Genomic DNA, 20,944 nt, shown 5'->3' with positions numbered 1-20,944 from the left:
AGCACGAGGAGGGATGGCACGTCACAAGATTCGAGAATCCTACTTCACGTTTCTTATTAAATAAGATTGGAAGAAGTATTTTTAAACAACCCTACCCTGCGACCTCTCTTGTTACCTAACAGCAGACAATTACCCGCTGAGAGAAACTTAGTTGGGCACCTTTCCTCCCCAAACTCTTAACCGCCGCCTCTCCGCAGAAGCAGCTGCCGAACCGGCAGAGTTGAGCCGAGCGAGGATCCACGCCGCCGACCTCACCTACGGTGCCGCAAAACGCCGGCGCCTTTACTGCACTTTACGACTAGCTGGTGGGGATGGGCAAGCCAGCTCCTGCGCGGGGGAGACCCGGTTCCGGCTCAACTTGTGGTACCCCGCAGGCTGCTAGGGTGGGGAGGCGAAAGGTCACTTGGCCCGGGGAAGTACGTCTAGTGCCCCTCGCGTGCCCTTTGGGGAAGGACGAGTCGGGCCCACGATGCCCTTAGCCAGTGGCTTAAACATCTCCATCCTGGGACTGGGTAAGTGCAGGAGCTCTTCACCCGGGAGGAGCCAGACACGAGGTTGGGCCGCGGAGCCCTCTGCCCTGCGCCTCTCTTCCTCCAGACACACGAGGGGGTGGCGGCTGGGAGGGACTTCTCTGCTTTGCCCCCGGGTTACCCAAGTGCACAGATTTCCATCCTCGCCTTTTCATTCAGTTGTAACCAGCTGCCTCCCCTGTGAGGTGTCAGTTTGGCAAAGCCGGCAATGATTGTGGTTTTGATTTCCCAGCGGGGCAGTGATTCCTCGGGTTTGTCTCCAAAACCTCATTTTGGAGTGCCCCAAGGGACGTAACTGGAATCTGCCTCCGTCATCTTCAGTGTCGGGAAGGCCAGACCCTCCTGTGCCTAGAGAAGTGACCTTTAAGGATGCTCAGGGATTTCAGACCTCGCCCCAGTTACTACCACAGGGGGAATTCTTGTAAAGTGGTTGGTTGGATGTAGTCCCAACGTCAAAATGGTTTGTTTTGACTGAAAATGCTGTTTGTAACGTCACTAATGACCTCAAACAAGTTAAAAAGACATTTTTCATTGCGTATCTTAGACAGTGTTGATTATTCAGAATGTTCCTGGTGCTTTTCCGACAGTGCCTCGTGTCTTTTTTGCCCAACTCAGCTTCCTTAAGCCTTGGCCTTAAGTTTTCTTCCCAGGTTCCGTCACTCTTTGCACTTCTTATACTAAACACTGTTTATGATTGATTCTATCCACTCTCATCATATCCATTCCTCACACCATAAACAGAAATTAACTCAAAGTGGATCATAGATGTAAATGTGTTACCAGTACATTGGGTTCTTACTGTCCCCTAGGATGGAAATCAAGAGAGACAACAAATGAGAGTAGAAGAGTAAAAGTTTATTAGCTTGTGTGCAGGAGAGACACAAGGGAGCCAGTGCAGAAAGGAAAGGGGCATGTGACCAGCTCGTTAGGGAGCAGGGTTGTGGCGTTCTTATTAGGCAAAGGCTGGGGAGGAGTGCTTTGTCATGGCATGTAGATGTGGAGTTGTGCTCGTGCCTGCGTTGTCATATAACATGCTACTACATGTGATGCTTGTATCATTAGCATGCTAGCTCTCCACCCCTGGGTGTGATTTTTACTATGCTAATGGGGGGCTTGGGTCAACTTCAGGGGACTCCTGGGTGCTAGGGTGCATGCATAAGTCCAGGCAAGTCCAGAAGCTGTGGAATGTGGATCTTGGTGGCTTCTAGCTGATTCTCCTAGCCTGCCACTTGGTTAGGGCCAATCTTGTTAGGGCCTTATCTTGTTAGGCCCAGAGACTTGCAGATGGCCTTGTCTCCTTAGGCTGGTTCCTGAGTCAAATGGAAATCCTAAAACAATAAAACTTCCAGAAGAAAACATAGGAGAAAGTATTTGTGACCTTCTTTAGGCAAAGATTTCTTAGGTGCAACACCAAAAGCATGATGCAGAAAAGAGAAAAATTAATAAATTGGACTTGTAGAGGAGGAAGAGAATTCCTCTACCCATTCTAGGTCCTTCTGGCTGGGCTACCAGTTAAATTGACATGAGACAGAATAACACGAGAAAATCAAACAAAGCTTTATAACGTGTATAGATGGGAGAAACCCAGGAAAATTGGGTAACTTTGTAGAATGGCCAAGCTGCCAGCTTAAATATCTTCAGAAAGACGAAGGAAGGTGTTGGGGCTAGTGGTTTGGAGCTTCAAAGGGGAGGAAGGCAATTCACATGGAAATGGAAAAGCGAGTGTTTGGTAGATGAGAATGGGCTTAGCAAGGACCCTCACAGTCTATCAATACCCAGAATTATCTATGGTGATGGCCTGTACTGGGGACAGGCCTTTTATTTTAAATTTCTTTTAGACAGTGGGGGAGGTCAAAGTTTCTTTCAGAGCCTTTGTTCTTAAAAATAAGGCGAGGAGTCAACCTGGTGGCATAGTGGTTAGATTCCCATGCTCTGCCTTGGCAGCCTGGAGTTCACAGCTTCGAATCCCAGGTGCGGACCTAGACATGGCCAGCTCATCAAGCCATGCTGTGGTGGCATCCTACATACAAAATAGAGGAAGATTGGCACAGATGTTAGCTCAGGGCCAACCTTCCTCACAAAATTAAAAAATAATAAGGCAAAGAGAGACATTCTGAGGTGGCCAATTCTGGTCCCCCACAGACTTTAACAAAATAAAAATTTATGCCCTCCAGGAAGCACTGTGAAGTCACATGCTGAAAGAAAATATTTGCAAAACATATATCTGATAAAAGACTTGTAACAAGAATATATGAAGAACTCTTGAAACACAGTAATTTAAAAAACATGGGCAAAAAGTTTGAACAGACACATCCCCAAAGGAGATACATAAATGGCAAATAAGCATTTGAAAAGATGCCAAACATCATTAGACATTAGGGAAATAAAAACTGCAACAAGATACTACTACACACCTAAAATGGCCCAAATTAAAAACAAATACAAAACCTTGAATATTCACTCTTATAATTTCAGTTCTCTCTCAATATTTTGCTGACTCAAATTTCAACCTCCCGTTCAGACCTCCCCCTCAGCATCCTATATTTAACTTTCTGCTGGAAATCACCTAGATAACCCAGAGGCATATCAAATTCAATACATCCAAAGCTGAATCCGTCATTTTCCTTTTCAACTTGGCTTTTCCTTCTGTATTATCTTCTTTGTTTGGAAGGCATTGTCATCTATAGACTCATGCAAGCCAGTCACATGGAAGTCACCCCACATTTAACCTGACAATCTGCCTGTCTTTCTCAATAAAAACCATACGTACCATCATGATCTTGGTTCAGGTCCTCATGTCACTCCTGCAGCTGGTCACCATGTCTTCCTCACATTCATCTTTCTCTCAGTGGCCAGGGAGTTCTAGCTAAGATACCATCTGAAAATGTCTCTCCCCTTCTTAAAATCCTTTTGAGGCCAAGAGGAAGTCCAGCTCCTCCTTAACATATCCCACAAGATCATACCACAAGATCATCCATGACGTGACTACTGCCTACCTCTCTAGCCTCATCTTTCTCCACTCCATACCATGAGGTTTTTCTTAGGTGATACTGTTTGTTCTGTGCCCACAACATCCTGCTTTGTGCCTCTCTGCCTTTAGTTGGGCTTCCACCTCAGCCTGGAATACTTTCTCTCATTCTCTCCTGCCTAAATCACGGCTATTCATTCTTTAAGACTAAACTCAGGAAGCCTTCCCAGAGATCCTTGGCCTAGGTTAGGTACCTCCTTTTTACTACAATAATACTCTATGCATATACTTATTGGTCAATTTAAATATTTTATAATTGTCCATTTGTATGTTTTCTTTACCAAACCATAGATTTCATGAAGTCAGGACTGTATTTTATTCATATCTTACTCATCCCTAAGGCTTAGCATGGTGTCTGGCACATAGTAGGTATTCAATAAATGTTTGTTAAATAGATCATTGTGTATCCGCTATTAGCTGAGCAATTTCTTTGAGTTATGATGTATTTTTCTATCTTTATGAAATGCAAGGAGTGGTATACTTTCAATGACTACCAAAAAGTCATTGGTGGAATATCAAGCATAAACATTCCTTGCTCGTGATACTTTGGAAAGTCATTTATGCTGAAAGCCTTATGACACATATCACATGTACTTTATATGCACATTATAAAGTAGGTAAATTTTCCATGGTACTGGTCATTTTTTGTTTGCAGATTTTCTTAGTAATTTCAGGTAGATTCACAGTGAAAGGACAGTGGCAAAAAGAATAATCCAAAGGAAGGTGTACTTTATCTCCTTTCAGGAAATCTTTGTTGAAAATGAAGTTATTCTGGGTAAAGAAATAACATATTTTTAGAGAGAAAAGTAGTTGCAGTTTTTCCTCTTCAAAATTCAGTCAAAGGAACTTATTTTCACTATAGAATTCTTAACAAGCAAACCTTTTTAGCTGCCTTCATTTCTCAATAGGAGTGTAAATTTTGGGGACTTTTCTTGAGGTTGATAAAGTAAAGATATTATGGCAATCTTTTTTCTTCCCCACCTCAACAGATATAAGCTCAAAGTCTTGCTTAGTCTTTTTTTTGTAGAATTATTCTTCGTGATTTGGATGTTTCTCCCTTGCCGTTTAAAAGAGTTTTCAAATATGATTGCGTTTTCCCCAACAATGTATTAACCATTTCAAATGTAGAGAAAAGTTGAGACAGTTTTACAGTAAGTGTTTACATATAGCCATCTCCTAGATTCTACAATATTAACATTTTGCTGTGTTTACCGTATCACATATTTAGCCATCCATCAGCCTTCAACTCATGTTATTTTTCTGATGCATTTCCAAGGGAGTTGCAGACATAAGTCTGCATATGATTGCATTTTCGTGAAAGATATACCCCTCATATGGGTAACAAATTAGCAAAACATACCTAAGCATATAGCTGATTAAGTGATATCATTTCTTCACCAAATTTAGGGGGGGCTTTGAGAATTTTGCTTTAAAACAGTTTCAAATTAGTATTTAATCAACACTGTAGCATTATCTTATGATAATGAAAGCAGATAGAATACATATTTACACTGTCATAGCAAATTTGAAATCTCATATTTAGCAGCAGAAAGGGGGAATGGTTATAGAGATCCATGATTCTAGCACAAAACAAAAGGAAGAAGTAAAAGCCTTTTTAGTTGAAAGAATAACAAGGATAGATGAGGCTTGAAGAGTTTTCTGCTTTCTGTTCTGCTTTAATATGTAGGACAATACCAGATCATCCATGAGGGTGAACATCAATGCTTTTCCTGAAAGGTCTTTCAGATGTCTTTATAACCTTTGTTAGTAACTCATTTTTAGTACCTTTACTGTCAGAAATTTTTCCTTAAATCTAATCTGAGAACTTCACGCAGTAGATGTAAGAGGTTAATAGCGATGACTTTTGCATTTCATTGTCATAAATGCATCATATAATAGTTTTATTTTAAAGTGATAACGTAATTGAGGCACTGCCTTACATTATGAGCAAATTGTAATTACCTTACATCTAAAAGAAATTATCCTTCAGTTTTCCTATTTGAGCTCGTTGTTTGTCTATTGAAAAAAAGATATCAGGGCTACTGGGTAAACTCCAGCTGACCTTATTGTGAATAGAGAATATTATTTTACTCTGCAGCTGGCCTTTTAACCTACATGTTCCAGACATTGTCTCTTTGTTAGAGGAAATCTTGATTAATATTCGTAGAGCTTAGAGACCCTAAGTTGATTGATAGTTATTATTTTCTAACAATTCACAAATAAGTTCTAACTAAAGATAGCATTGCTTTAGGAGAAGGAGTTATATTTACTAAGATTAAGACAAGGTTTGAAATTATTTTACTGTACATTATCTTAGGGAAAAAGGTCACTTTTTCTTTATTCAGTGACCTTATTTACTAATCTACACATTTTACACTATGTGACCATGCAATTGCGTAATAATAATTTTTTTAAAAACCCTCCATGAGTAGTGTTATTTTTTGTGAAAAATATGGGAATTTTTATTGTAGTCAGTACCCCTAGCTTAATAGATTGAGAGAGTAACCATGTGGACTGATTGTAAGAAAGTCACTTAGAGCCCTATGTTTTTGTAAAGTAAGTAGCTCCCCAGGATGTTTCCGTGCGTGTGTGTGTGTGTGTGTGTGTGTGTATAATTTTTTTCTTTGTTTCTAACCCATTTTTATACTTGGCAATTAATTCCTACAAAGTCTTTTGCTAAAAAGATAGAATCAAAGATACATAATTTCATTCTTTCTATGCTTAAAAAACTGCATAGTGTCTTTTTAAGTTTTATTTAGGGAAACATATCTCACTTAGCCATATCTCAATTAGCCAAGATTTGGTGGGAGAAGGGAGGTGATTTCCTTTTCACTCAAAAGCCGAGGTTCTTTAAAGTGGTCTGCCAGGCTCTAGATTAGTCCCCACCCCCTCACCCCATCACTACACCTCTCCTCTACTTCTCTGACCTCAGTTTCTGCTTTTCTCCCCACCCCCACCTCCTACAGATATCTGTATGGCTCTAGTCCCAATTCCTTGAAGTGTTTGCTCAAAATTCACCTCCTCAGTGAGGCCTAACCTGTGTAAGACTCTAACTCACACTTCCAATCACTTCACCTGCTCTTTCCCCCCATAGCACTGTTCACCTTCTAACATAACTGTATAATTTACTTACTTATGTTTGGTGTCCATGTCCTCCTAGAATATGAGCAGCACAAGGACAGCAATTTTTTTTGGTCCGTTTGCTTTATTAATGTGAAACAAACACCTAGAACAGTGGTTGGCACATGTGTTCAATAGGTATATGTTGAATGAAGGAATGCATATCTACGTAAGATAAATTATATATCTTTTGTTTATAAAGGAGGAACTGTTCAGAGAGAATTTTTCATAATGGTTTAGAGCTCAGATGTTGGTATCATTCAGACCTTGGTTTAAGTTCACGTGTTTCCCCTCAGTAGTGCATTCCCTTTCTAAACCTGAGTTGTCTCCTCTGTGAAATAATAATAGAGATAATAGTACCATCCCTCATAGGATTATTGTGAGGATAAATGAATGAATACATATAAAGGGCTTGGCTTAGTGAGACTTAATAAACATTGGCAGTTATAGATATAGACTTTGAAATTCATTTTATAGTTATGTACAGCATCCAACAGATTATAATGTGACAATCAACCTCATTCATCCCACCTAAATAGGTTCTTTCTTTTCCCCCTTCACAAAAGTTCTATGAAATCATTATATAGTTCATTAATTATGGACTGATCTTCTAGATATAATATTATTGATTCACAAAGGGTCATTTTAAGCAAATGTTATTATTATACTCTGAGGTATTCTTTCTGAGAAAAACTGTCTGTATTTCTATCATTCCGTCATTGAGTGTAGCACTGTAGACTCAGTTGGCACCAAGTAAATGTTGCCTGGCAATTTGTTAATGCTTAAAGTAGAGGATGGCTAATATATTAATGGACTTCGTTTCTCAGAACTTTAGTGAACAAAATCTACAAGTGAGCAGAGGAAATGTTCATTTGGGATCTAAAAATCAAATTAAATTTTTTAAAAACTTTTTTAGATGCCCAACAACAATAAAAAGAATAATTGTGGTACATTCATACGATACTATTCAGCAATGAAAAAGAATGAACTACTGCTAAGCAAAACAATATGGATGAATCTCACAGAAAGTTGAACAAAAGAGTGCCTTGGAGATGGGGTATAGGTTGTGTACAGCAAAGTTTGTGAAATCTTATGTGCACAATTTGATGAATTTTTACATAAGTGTACAACCATATACCCATCACTGAGATCAAGTTATGGAACATTTCCAGTTTCCCAGAAGTCTCCCTTTTGTCCAGTCTCAATAAATACCTTCTCCTCCCCAAGGTGACCATTATTTGACCTCTAGTACCATAAATTAGTTTTCCTGTTCTTACCAATGGAATCATGTAATATATACTCTTTCATGTTGGCTTCCTTGGCTCAACTCTGTTTCTGTGAGAGTCATCCATGTTGTTTTGTGTAGCAGTAGTTCATTGTTTTCCCTTGCTGCATAGTATTCTGTTGTATGATTGTATCACTTTATTTATCTTTTCTATTGTTGATGGAAATTTAAGTTGTTTCAGTTTGGGGCCAATATGAATGAATCTTCTGTGAACATCATTGTATCTGTCTTTTGTTGGATACAAGCAAACTCGTTTCTGTTGTTATCTATGCCCAGGAATTGGAATTGCTAGGATATAGGATATATGTGTTTTTACTTTAGTAGATAGTGCCAAACAGTTTTGCAAAGTTTGTACAATTTACATTCCTGCCAGTAATGGATGAGAATTCCAGTTCTTCCATATCCTTGCCAATACTTGGTATTGTGAGTCCTTTGAATTTTAGTGGATGTGTAGTGATATCTCATTGTGGTTTTAATTTGCAGTTCCCTGATGATTAATGATGTTAATCACCTCATATGTAATTTATTTTTTTCTTGAGTTATTCTTTAATTTTTTACTTCTTTATTCTTTAATATTAATAAAACAATATCATTTTTTGTATTGGATGAAAATGTTTTTAAAGTCAGTAGTAATTAAAAACACTTTTAAGTAAATTGAATTTTTTTAAAGATAACAAACACTAACATTTTGAACTTTAATTTTCTAATCTTTTTCCTCTACTTGTCCAAACAATATTTTTTTCCAGCTGTATTGAGATATAGTTGGCACATAACTTTGTGTAAGTTTAGGGTGTACAGTAAATTTATTTTTAAGGCAAAAGTATTTATTTCCCCCATCACAGTGTTTAAGTGCTGAATCTGTACTTTTAAGTGAGTAAACCTATTTGCAAATTAGGGTGCTTTCTTTAAATGAGCCTTAAGGTGTACGCACCGATGACTGTGTGTACCTAAAGAACATAGTTATGCCCGAGAGAATACCCATGGTTAGGATGCCCAATTATTCTGACTCTGTTCCCAGTCACTATGTGAATTTGGACCATGTTTGCTATCAGTAAAATAGATGCTTTTAGCTAGATGATTTCTAAGACATGCTGTAGCATTCAGAAACTTTCTTCTGGGGAAGAAGTAGAAAAGAATGGAAAGAATACTAGACTGGGAATCAACCTAGACTTTGCATCTGTGGGCCTTTGCTTTGTTTCTGGGGCTCGAAATCTCAGTAATAAGTATCTTTGTCTTCCTCCTTGTTCCCTACCTTCCTTCCTTTAACAGATTTTGATATGAAACAGTGAGCAGTACAACAATTCCTTAAGCCTGGAAATTAATGTAACCAGAATATAAATTTTGTAAACACTCTCTGAGTTGTTATTAAATATGTACACTAATAAACTGTGTAGAACTTGAGCTATTCAGATTTAGTAATATCGTCACTTATGATACTTACAGACTGATTTTTTTTCACCATGATAAATCTAGAAACTTTTCAACCAAAATTAAAACCCTGACTATCTCAAGTTGCAGAATTTCCATAAACTTAATTTTCCTGGAGTGGGTATGGTTTGCATTTTCTATATCCTAGGCAGACTTAGGATATGATTCACCCTAACCTTATTTCCTTCCTTTTTACTTTATTTTATTTAGTTTTTTGTTTGTTTTACTGTAATATTTTCTGTTGTAACTTTGAGTAGCATCACTTCTTTTCAGCATTTTTGAAAACCTCACTATCTGAGCTCATCAGATTTTCTGAAAATAATGGCTTATGGGGGTCTCAACTCAAACGGAATCTTTTTTAATCATATCTTTGCTCCTGGCACTTGCAGAAGCTGTAAAAAGCTGTGATTAAGAGCCCGGTGGAGTCAGACTACAGGACTTGAATTCTGGCTCCTCTTACTAGCATCATGACCTTAGGAGAGTTTCTGAATCTTCAGTTATGTTACATGTAAAAGGCAGATAATAAAGGTTGTTATCTTACCTCATAGAACTGTCATGTGGCTTAAATGAGATAATACTACATATAAATTGCTTTGAATGGTGTCTTGTACTTAATAATTGTTCAATAAATGTTAGCCGCCGTTTTAAATATTACTACCTTTATAGAGGTTTTTGAGGATTAAATGTGATAATATAAGTAGAGTATATATATCAGAAGGCCTGCAATGCGGTACAGTCATGCGCTGCATAACAACATTCTGGTCAGTGACAGAGAGCATATGCAGTGCTGGTCCCATAAGATTATGATGGAGCTGAAAAATTCCTACTGCCTAGTGATGTTGTAGCCGTCATAATGTTGCAGCACAATGCATTACTCACATTTGTGGTGATGCTAATGTAAACAAACGTACCACACTGCCAGTCGTATAAAAGTATAGTATATACACTTATGTACATTACATAATATTTGATAATGATAATAAATGGCTATGTTACTGGTTTATGTATTTCCTATACTATACTTTTTATTGTTATTTTAGAGTGTACGCTTTCTATTTATTTAAAAAAAATTTTACTGTAAAACAGTATGCTGTGTTATGCCAACAGCAGCTTTATACATTTCGTGTTCGTAGCATCTCTTGATTGCACTGTTTTCTCTTGTGCTTGCTTTAATCTCATGTTGTTTTATTCATCATGGCCCCTAAGTGTACAAAATCCACTGCTGATGTTGCCAGTAAGAGGCCATGTCAAGTGATTGACCTGGAAACAAAATTAAAAGTGATTGAGGACTACAAAGGTAGAAAAGCAGTTGTGGTTATTGGTTGCAGGTCAGTAATGTCCCAGTCCACCATAGCTGCAATCTTGAAGAACAAGAGCAAACTGACAGAGGCTGTTAAAGGATCTGCTTCATTGAAGGCAACACGACTAACAAAAATTTGAGAAGGGCCTGTATCAGACATGGAGAAACTTCTAATGACCTGGTTTGAAGACCAGAGACAGAAGCATATCTCTCTCAGCACCATGATGATCACCTCCAAAGCAAAAAGTTTCTTTGCCACGTGGAAAAAAAAGGCTGGACCTGACTATGATGTTGGATTTACTGCTGGGTCTGGGGGACTTAAACGATTCACGAGTTGTTACTCATTACATAATGTGAAAATAAGCGGTGAATCTGTGAGTGCTGATGTGGGGGCAGCTGAACAATTTTTGGAAACTCTAGATAAGATGATTGTAGAGGAAAGTTAGTTGCCAGAGCAAATGTTCAATATGGGTGAAACCTGCCTATTGTGGAAATGGATGCTTGAAAGGACTTTCATCCATAAGGAGGCCAAGTCAATGCCGAATTTCAAGGCTGTTAAGGACAGGGTAACAGTCTTGCTTGGGAGCAACGTTGTAGGCTACAAATTGGAACCCTTTGTGATCTGGTGCAGTGAGAACCCCAGGACCTTCAAGCGTGTCAGTAAACACACACTGCCAGTGTACTACAGGAACAATAAGAAGTCATAGATGACCCAGCTCCTCTTCCAAGATGCCTTCCTGAATTGCTATGCCAGCCAAATGGAGAAGTACTGTTTGGAGAATAATATGCCTTTCAAGATGTTGCTTATTGTTGATAACGTTACTGGGCATCCTCTTTTTATTGGTGATCTTCATCCCAATATCAAAGTGGTGTTTTTTCCCTCCAAACACTACCTCATTGATCCAACTAATGGATCAACGAGTGAAAGCAGCTTTTAAGGCCTACTACCTGAGGAGGACCTTTGCCCAGGCTATTGCTGCAACTAAGGAAGACACTGAGAAGACACTGGTGCAATTCTGGAAGGACTGCAACATCTATGACTGCATCAAGAACCTTGCTTGGGCTTGGGGTGATGTCACCAAGGAGGGTATGAATGGCGTTTGGAAGAAGACACTCAAGAGGTTCATCCATGACTTCAAAGGATTTGCAATGATGAGGAGGTTGCAAAAAGCAAGACTGGTTGAGATGGCAAACAACTTTACCTGGGTGTGGATGAAGATGACATTGAGGAGCTCCTAGAGGTGGTTCCTGAGGAATTGTCTAAGGAGGAGTTGTTGAAACTGCAACAGGAATGCATAGCTAAAGAAGTGGCAAGAGAAAAGGAAACTGCAGGAGAAGAAAAAGAAGAACCCCCAAGAAAATTCATAGTGAAGCATTTAGCAGAAGCTTTTGCAAACTTCAACAAGCTCCTTAAAAAGTTTGAAAACATAGACCCCTAACGCCAAAAGATTTTCGTTATTAGACACAAATGTTCATGGTGCACTATCTGCCTACAAGCAAATGTGTGATGGAAAAAAACAAACTGAGCAAACCACCATGGACATATTTCTGAAAAGAGTGAGACCTCCTCAAGAAGAGCCTCAGGCCGGTGCTTCAGGAGGTATTCCAGAAGAAGCATTGTTATCATAGGAGACAATGGCTCCATGCATTATTGCCCCTGAGGACCTTCCAGTGGGACAAGATGTGAAGGAGGAAGACAGTGATATTGAGGATCCTTACCCTGTGTAGGCCTAGGCTAATGTGTGTGTTTGTGTCTTAGTTTTTAACTAGAAAGTTTAAAAAGTAAAAAAAAAGTTAAAAATTTTAAAAATAGAAAAAAGCTTTTAGAGTAAGGATATAAAGAAAAAATATTTTTGTATAGCTGTACAATGTGTTTGTGTTTTAAGCTGTGTTATTATGTTGTTACAAAAGAGTCAAAAAGTTTAAAAAATTAAAAAGTGATAAAGTTACAGTAAGCTAAGGTTAATTTATTGAAGAAAAAGTTTTTTTATATATTTAGTGTAGCCTAAGTGTACAGTGTTTGTAAGTCTATGGTAGTGTACAGTAATGTTCAGTGCCTTCACATGTACTCGCCACTTGCTCACTGACTCACCCAGAGCAACTTCCAGTCCTACAGGCTCCATTCATCAATAAGAGCCCTATGCAGGTGTACCGTTTTTTTGTCTTTTATACCATATTTTTACTGTACCTTTTAGATACACAATACCATTGTGTTACAGTTGCCTACAGTATTCAGTCCAGTAACATGCTGTACAGGTTTGTAGCCTAGGAGCAATAAGCTATACCATATAGTCTAGGTGTATAGTTGGCTGCACCACCTCTGTTTGTGTAAATACACTCGATAATGTTCACACAATGACAAAATTGCCTAATGACACATTTCTCAGGATGTATCCCCATCCTTAAGCAGTGCATGATTGTACACAATTAACATTAGCTGATATTACTACCAAACAAAGATTTTTTTCTGTTTTTACAGTTGGTTTTATATAATTTCCGTGTGTCTAAGTAAAATTGCACTGTAGGACCATTCTCTCTCATCCCTCCAAAAAAGTGAATTTGCAATTAGAATATTTGTACTCAGAAAACATACAGATTTCCAGATGAAAGCTCAAAGTTTTTAAAAATTATAATGTAGCTGAAATGTTATTTGTAATGAAAGAAAGCAAAAGTGGTATTAGTAACTTAAAAAATAAGGATTTAAACATTTTTTTTCTTAAATAATGATGGTGACATGTTTTAGTTCCTAATAATTTTGTTCTGTGGCCAATTAAACTCCATCAGTAAGTTGTGGTGTTAGTGGCATCTTGGTGTGAGACCCTGGCATGAATCCTTTTCTTAAAGAAGCTGTAAGAATTCCTACATAGAAGTCACACCCAGAATTGTACTAATCATGATACTTGCATCACTCAACATTAGTTATTCACTTTTCCGTTATCTGGGCTCCTGTCTGACCTCCCTGTGTTTAGAGTAATAGAATTTGGTAATAGAGTTCAGTAACTCCATAACAGAGTTTCTTGCTTATACCTGGTTCATCAGGGCCTGCATCTCTGCCTTGTTATTTCAAGAGATTGAACCATACAACTGCTTTCAGTCTTCTGACTGAAATTTCTTGCCCTCATCCCCTTCTCCCCATGAGTGAGCTCCCTTTTGCAAAGCTGGACCCCCACAAAGCTAAGTACTCACCTCTCTGAAACTGTCAGGGTCACTGAGTACTTTTGAACAGGTTGTGCACTGCACAACTTCAGGAAGTGTCACTTACATAAACTACATACAAGCTGCCCAACTGTGTATGGTGGCCCAGTGACCAGTTGTCTATTTCTTAAACTATTGTTAATCACCTGCTATGTTGCTGCTTGGATAAATACCCTGGATCTTGTGTCACTTGATTTTTTTGTCTGTTTTTGGTTTAAATTAATGATACATGCCATATCGTTGCGTGCTGCAATAGCAGTTAAAGAGTGGTCTTCACTGGATAGCCTGTGCTGAGATTCTTGCCAGTGTTTGTGGTCGTCTTTATTTGATCTCGTCTGCTTTGTATCTTGCTTCTGATTAATTTGTCTCAAATTTTACAGCCACCCGTGGCTCAGGTTCTTGCTTCCCATCTGGAATTCTCATTCTCTACTTTATCTTAAAGGAGTCTTATCCTTTAAGTTCTAGTTTAGAAGCCCCTCATCTGTGGTGCCATCCCACCTCACCTAAGCTGCAATTTTTTTCCTTTATTCCTCTTTTGATTTCCTTTAATATTTTGTTACTATTGTATGTTATCTCTCTAGTTAGTTGGATTTTAATGGCAAGGGCAGTGTTTTATTTCTCTTTATATTCTCTGTGACACCTGTATCAGTGCTTTGCTCATAATAGATGTTCAGTGAATATTTGTAGAATGTCTTGGTGAAAGTGCTGCCTAGCAAGAGCAGTCAAGTAAAGATAGGCTTAATGGAACTGAGAAGGGAGAGGCTAGAAATGGGAAAGTTATTTGATGTAAACTATTGTAGTGGTTTATGCATGAGGTGATAATCAGTCTTGAGTCTACTCAATAGCAAAGTAAGTTGCGATGTGTTGACTGTATAAATCAATGTGGGTGAACATGATCATAATTGAGCGGGGGAGGGGAGAGCAGGGACTGATTAAAACCTGGAGTTGATCCAAACTGGAACCTGTTTCTTACTTTTAGAAGTTCGTGTCAAATGTCAAGAAAATAAAGCTAAATTCAGATCTAAGTTGACAGTACTCTCTATACAGCTAAATAGTGTTTAAAACCACAAAGAAATGGATCCTAGAAAAGCTCTCATTTAGTCTTTCTGGGGCTGTCATAACATTTCATTATTATAAACATAAACCCCATTTTATGGTGAAATTCAACAAAACTAGAATGATCTGTGGGATTTTTCTTGCCTCTTGTAACCAACTGGATGCAGGCATAAATAGGCATAGAAAAGTTGAGATTATTATTCATTTCTGCAAGTCATTTGAAATACTTTTACACCCCTCTCCCAAAAAGTCCCCTGAGCTAAACTTACTCATTTCTGGAGGATCACATTTTTGACAGATTCTTGTACATTTATGAATGTTCATCACATGCAGAAATTTATCTTAATTTTTTTCACAACTAATTTGAAGCCTGATAATACCTAATTGTCCTTAATTGTGCCTGGTTCAATACAACAAATATTGAGTGCCTGTCACGTGTAGGCTATGTGTTCTGTACTCTTAGGGACATAAGTTATTATCTGTACCCTCTAGAGATTATATTCAAGTGGGAAAACAGCATAAATAACTGTGTTCCATAGAGATAACATGATAATACAGTGATGTATGCTGTAATAGAGGTACAAGCCGTACATCAGGAGAACAGAGGGAAAAAGAGGTTAATTAAACTGGATACTGCTCTAATAGCTTGGTCTAATTCTCTTCTTTTTATAATATCCAGGTGACACATGGAAGCTCTTTCTGGATGCTTGACCGGTCACCAGATAACCAGAGTTTATTTATGCAGTGGTCTGGGGAGAGTCTGGTGGGATGTTGTCCAGGGAGCCCAACTTGCTGCAGATGGGGACAGCATAGCAGATAGACTTCAGCCTTGCAAACATGTTAAGTAGATTTTCCAGGTTACCCAGAATACCAGTTTCTTAGCAATGTGGTAATACTAACCACATCTACCTGTTTCTGATATACAAAAATCTGGCTGTCGTTTTGTCAACTTTATTAATTTTGGGGAGAAGTGGGGAATGTATATTCCTAATTAAGACATTCCTTCTTTCACATACCAATTTGAAGGTTACTTGATGAGCATAAAATCCATAGGGGTAAGTGGGTATAATTACCTAGATTCTGGGAAGATGTAAGGAAATACCAATCTTCCACACAGCTTACAAGTTAATGGAATTCTTGTGAGCCCCATATCCGTAAGTTCCCTTTCTGCACCCTGTTTTCTGGGCTGACCTTTTCATAGTGATATATTCTTTCTGTGCATTAAAAGCACTTATTAAGCTACAGTCCAGTTGCTTTTCCTTACTGCCTGGAAAAGTTCAGCCTTATCTCCTTATGTGTGGATATGTTTGACCAGCTCTCAGGCCTCTGAGGCTCATCTCTTTATTGAAGTCTATATTTTATATTTTGATATTTATTATTAAGATCTCATTCTTTTCTGATACTGCGGAATAACTGCAGTTTTACTAATCATGATATGAAAAGGTTCCAGCTATTACATGGACCCCATTGGAAGAAATTTGTTCAAGTTAGTTTGTGGGCTGGAACTACGGGGACATTAAAATAACACATGCTTCTCCATCTGTGATTTCCACTTTAGTTAGTCACACAGGGATGCATCTAGTTACCCCAAAACGGAGATTCTGGAGTCACCCTGAGTGCTTTCTCTTACCCCCAATTGCTCTCCATATCTTTTCAGCTTTGTCTCCTAAAGAGCTCTTGAATCTTTCCAGTACTCCCCACTGCTCAAACTTTAATTCTGTCTTTTGTCATTTCTCACCTCGCCTGTGGAGTAGCCTCCTGATTTGCCTCCTTATCTCGATTCTTACCCTAACCCGTCCTTTACACTGCAGTAGTGTTTTCTCTAAAAAGAAGTCAAGCTTTTCTGACCGTCACCATTTTGCACATGTTGTTCTCACTCCCTGGAGAACCCCCAGATCCATCCTCCAGGTAGACTTCTATTCATTTCCACAAGTCACTTTATAGGCTTGGCTCCAAAAAACCTTTCTTACGCTCTCGAACATAAAGCAGTGACTTTTCTATGTTCCTAGTCCTACACCTAGCAGTGCAGACCCTCTTAGAGTAATTCTTTGCTTTCAGGTCTACCAGTGAAGGTAGAGGCAGTTATTCTGATTTTTGTAACTGAAACAAGACTTGGCATATAAAATTTCTTTGTTGAAAGAAATAATGTTTCTTTATTAAATGAATGAAATAAATAGATACTTGGTATCCTGAGTTTGATTTCCTAATTTGCAAGCAACTTTGAAGGTCCGTCACATGAAGTAATTTGTAATTTCTAGAGGCCTAAATTTGATTCAGGTCACCCTGTGGGGTTGGCGTGCCCCGAAATGAGTTGCTCACCTTCTGAGGATTCTAGCCAGCCACGTGACACCATCATTTCAGAGTGGCTTTATTTATTTGTTTGGTTTTTTTTTTTTTCATGAAAACTGCCAAAGTTCTATTGTAAAATTTTAGTTATAGGACGAATTCAGTCAGTTTTTGTGGGCTATTTTTATAAAACTGTTTTGAGAGAAAAAATGAATAGTGATTACTTGTTTAAAGTACAAATACACCTCTGCAGTATGGCCATGCCTTCGCATGCTCAGCAGAAACAGAATCTTTACTTATGTATCCATTGGAATAGTTAATTCCTGGCTTCCTCAGGAAAAGGAAACATGGCTTGGAAACACTTCTTATTCTTTGGGCCTAATATTTTGCATGATGTTTTTCTGTAGAGAATGTACATAAATTGTTGCTTGTTTTGTGTCATTTTCAAAGATTAGCAGGCTCAATAGGCTTTCCATTGTCAGTGACTTCCCTGTCTGTAGTTTCTCTCTGAATTGTAACTTAAGTTTCTCTTTGTAGTGGCTCCCCTACCATTGTTGTTGTTTTTCACTCAGAATACAGTATTCCGCATCTTGTTTGTTGAACGTGTATCCCTCTACCCCTTCTCCAAATCTCTTCTCCCCAATCACAGAGACCTAGCTTCATCTATTATCCTCTTCCATAATTTCAACTACTCCCTCCCTGATGGCTTTTTCCCTTCAGCATACAGTAAGGTGTACCCATCTTAAAAATAATCAGAGCAACCTTCCTCTAATTGTTGACCCCACTAGCTATTTCTCAATACTTTTCCTTCCTTTCACACACAAACGTTTTGAAAAAAGTCAGAGGTTGTCTCAAATTCTTCATCTCTGCTTTTGTCTTAATCCATTTTATCTGACTTTCCATCCCTACTACGATGAAACTATTCTTGCCATGGTCTCTAATGACCTGTGTTATCAAACCAGGGGACATTCTGCTACTGGAGCTGTGCAGCTTTTGACTCTGTTGATCAATCCTTCCTTGGTTTTTCTGATACCATTTCTCTTGAATTTATCTATCTTCTAATTCTGTCTACTTCTCAAATATTGGTGTTCTCAGGATTCCTTTCTTGGTGTTATTCTTTCCTTACTCGACAAACTCCTCCTTAATGATCTTATTCACTCTCATGTCTCCAAAATCACTTTTAAGGTTATGACTTTCTGTATTTTCTATACAAACATATCTATATTTTTACTTGTAATTTCTTTCCTGAGCTGCCATCCCATATGTTCAACTATGCGTCTGCTATGCTTAGTTCTCCCACAGCATCTCAGTATGTGTAAAACTTGAACTCTACTCTTCCCACCATGATACTTTTCTTCCTGAATTCCCTTTAGTGAAGAGAAGCACCATCCAGACCACACCCTCATGCCTCGCCAAGTGTTTATGCCCTCAAACTCAGTATAATCTAATCCAATTTTACTTTCTTAGTATCTCTTGATTTAATTCATTCTTTTTATCCTAATTCCAAGGCCTTACTCCAGAATTACTTCCTACTTCCTAAAACTGATTCCAATCTCATCTGATATTTAATCTGTTTGTAACAGTGTTCCAAAAATTTTTTTCTGAAATATATTTCTTATTGTTTTATTCCCCTGCTTGAAATCCTTCAGTGCTTCTCCACTACATTCAAGATAAAATCCAAACTTCTTGGCGTAGTGTAGATAAGGCATTTTACATTCTAGCCTCAGTGTTTCTATCTAACAGCAACTCTTACTTCTCCTATGTGCAGTCCAACTTTGTATCAGGTCCCAGGGAATTCTCCACTCTCCACCTTCTGTGCTACACTCTTTTCCCCTTCTTACACCTTCCTTTCGGCTGTTCCCTGCTCAACTCTCATACTTCAGTCCTGATGTCACTTCTTTGAAGCCTCTGCTTTTCTTTCTCGTCCACTCGTTTGGCATTGTCATACTTCCTATTTCATATTTTTCTTAATAGCACTGATTAATTCTACTGTAATGGGTTTGTCTGAGTCTCTCCTAGGCTGTAAACCCCCTGACAGTAGGAATTATGTTTGTCTTTGTATCCTGCCAACTAGGATGTACCTATGAAATAAACTTAATAAAAGTTTATGGGATAAAAATATGTCTGATATCTCATTTACTTCAGAAATAATCACTACTATCTACAATTACATTGCTTTCTAAAATATTTTATATGATGCAAAATAGGTTTATTCTTTAAAAATAGTCACAGCTCATTTAAGTGACTCTGAAGCTGGGGAGATCCCAGCTGGGCCGAGGACGTCAGATCTCATTGTGCTCGCAGCCCTATGACCCTCCTCCAAAGCCCCTCAATAAAATGCTTTGATCCAAAAAAAAAAAAAGGTCAAAATTTATATATGAACCAAAGAACTTAGTGATAAGAGAAGGTAGCTCAGGAGTACATGTGGCAGTAAATATTGTAAAGCCTTTGCAATGCAATTCTGACACTAATTACCCAGAGTTAGGACAAACATGATAAGTTAAGGGCACAGTCTTCCACAAGACTGCCCTCATTTCAGACACAGCTGCAAGCTTGGGAATTCCCAGGGCTACTCTCACTTTGGACCAGCTGATTACAAATTTGGAAGTTTCTCATGACCCCCTCAGTTTGATTATTTACTAGAACAACTCACAGAACGCAGGAAAGCACTGTTCTTAGATTATAGTTTTGTTATAGCAAAAAAGACACAAACACAAATCAGAACCAGCCAAAAGCAGAAACACACAGGGTGAAATCTGGGAGTGCCCCAAATGTGAAATTTATGTCCTCTCCCCATGGAGTTAGAACACACTGATATGAACATTGGTGTGTAGCAGTTCACAGAGTATCACTAACGAGGGAGGCTTATCTGAACTTCAGTGTCCAGGGTTTATATTGAGGTTTCATTATGTAGGCATGATTGACTGAATCACTGGCCATGAGGTTGCACTTAATCTCCATTTCCCCTTCCCTGGAGGTTGGGCTGATATCATGTGGCTCAAAATCCCAACCTTCTAATCACATGATTGATCTTTCTGGCATGTCCAGCCCCCATCATGAGTCATCTCTTTAGGGTGAACTCTCTGGGACCCAACCATGAATAACAAAGACACTCCTGTCACTGGAGAAATTCCAAGGATTTAGAGGCTACCTCACAGGAATCAGGGACAACGGACAGCCACATTCTTTTACAACAGCCTTAGACCATCTAAAAGAAAAGCAAGCCTGGCCACCAAAACTGAAACATGTGCAAAACCTAAATTATGTTGTTAGTTTTAATCATATCAAGAAACGGCCATGGTCCAAAGGAAATGAAAACAATATCAAGGAGATATTTGCACTCCTGTGTTCCTTGCAGCATCATTCATAGTAGCCAGGATTGGAAACAATCTAAGTGTCCATCAACAGATGAATGGATAAACAAAATGAGACATATGTGTACAATGGAATATTACTCAGCCATGAAAAATAAGGAAATCCTGCTATTTACAACAACATGGATGAAACTTGAGGGCATTATGCTAAGTGAAATAAACCAGACAAAGATAAATACTTACATGTTACATCTTACATGATTACATGTTACATGATTACATCTACAAATTACATGTTACATCTTAAAGAAAGAAAGCATCAAACTCATTGGAACAGAGTAGAAAAGTTGTTGCCAGGGACTAGAGGGTGAGAGAAATAGGGAGAGGTTGGTAAAAGGATAC

The 20,944-nt window shown here is 38.4% G+C and overlaps 1 protein-coding gene and 1 long non-coding RNA gene across 6 annotated transcripts in view; one reads left to right on the top strand and one right to left on the bottom strand.

The window, feature by feature from the left end:
- DPH5 (diphthamide biosynthesis 5) overlaps positions 1-20,944 on the bottom strand; it is a 62,812-nt gene that overhangs the window by 34,857 nt on the left and 7,011 nt on the right. Inside the window, exon 1 of one of the 5 annotated variants that reach the window (XM_070268619.1) lies at positions 256-870. The exons of 1 other annotated variant lie outside the window; for it this stretch is intronic. The gene's annotated coding sequence lies outside the window, so the exon portion shown is untranslated. Of the gene's footprint in view, positions 1-95; positions 871-20,944 lie in introns of those variants that run through there. 3 more of the 5 variants (XM_005610391.4, XM_001488232.7, XM_023641539.2) reach the window with 3 other exon arrangements.
- The window catches only part of LOC102147722 (uncharacterized), a 113,271-nt gene continuing 92,700 nt past the window's right edge, over positions 374-20,944 (top strand). The window contains exon 1 of the long non-coding RNA XR_290332.4: positions 374-512. This is a non-coding gene — a long non-coding RNA (uncharacterized lncRNA). The remainder of the gene's footprint in view (positions 513-20,944) is intronic.

This window comes from Equus caballus, chromosome 5 (genome assembly GCF_041296265.1).
Source record: "Equus caballus isolate H_3958 breed thoroughbred chromosome 5, TB-T2T, whole genome shotgun sequence".
Taxonomy (NCBI): domain Eukaryota; kingdom Metazoa; phylum Chordata; class Mammalia; order Perissodactyla; family Equidae; genus Equus; species Equus caballus.
The sequence above is the reverse complement of the archived record's forward strand: the minus strand, read 5'-3'. Positions and strand labels throughout refer to the sequence as shown.